The following is an 806-nucleotide window of genomic DNA, read 5'->3' as shown; positions in this document are numbered from 1 at the left end:
CTCCCTATTCTATTGTTTCTTCTATTTCTTTGCACTGTTCATTTAAGAAGGCATTCTTATCTCTTCTAGCTGTTCTCTGGAATTCTGTATTCAATTGGGTGTATCTTTCCCTTTCTCCCTTGCCTTTTGCTTCCCTTCTTTCCTCAGCTATTTGTAAAGCTTCCTCAGACAGCCATTTTGCTTTCTTGCATTTCTTTTTCTTTGGGATGGTTTTAGTTGCTACCTCTTGTACAATATTGTGAACTTCCGTCCATAGTTCTTCAGGCACTTTGTCTATCAGAACTAATTCCTTAAGTCTATTTGTCACCTCTACTGTATATTCATCAGGGATATGATTTAGGTCATACCTGAGTGGCCTAGTGCTTTTCCCTACTTTCTTCAACTTAAGCCTAAATTTTGCCACAAGAAGCTCATAGCCTGAGCCACAGTCAGCTCCTGGTCTAGTTTTTACTGACTGTATAGAGCTTCTCCATCTTTGGCTGCAGAGCACATAGTCAATCTGATTTCTGTGTTGACCGTCTGGTGATGTCCATGTGTAGAGTCGTCTCCTGGGTTGTTGGAAAAGAGTGTTTGCTATGACCATCATATTCCCTTGACAAAATTCTACCAGCCTGTGCCCTGCTTCATTTTGTACTCCAAGGCCAAACTTGCCTGTTATTCCAGTTATCTTTTGGCTTCCTACTTTAGCATTCCAATCCCCCATGATGATAAGCACATCATTTTTTGGTGTTAATTCTAGAAGGTGTTGTAGGCCTTCATAGAACTGGTCAGCTTCAGCCTCTTCAGCACCAGTGCTTGGGGCATAG

The sequence above is a fragment of the Varanus komodoensis genome, unplaced genomic scaffold, assembly GCF_004798865.1.
Source record: "Varanus komodoensis strain SLA01 unplaced genomic scaffold, ASM479886v1 scaffold41, whole genome shotgun sequence".
Classification (NCBI taxonomy): Eukaryota; Metazoa; Chordata; class Lepidosauria; order Squamata; family Varanidae; genus Varanus; species Varanus komodoensis.
This window is presented reverse-complemented; position numbering follows the sequence as displayed.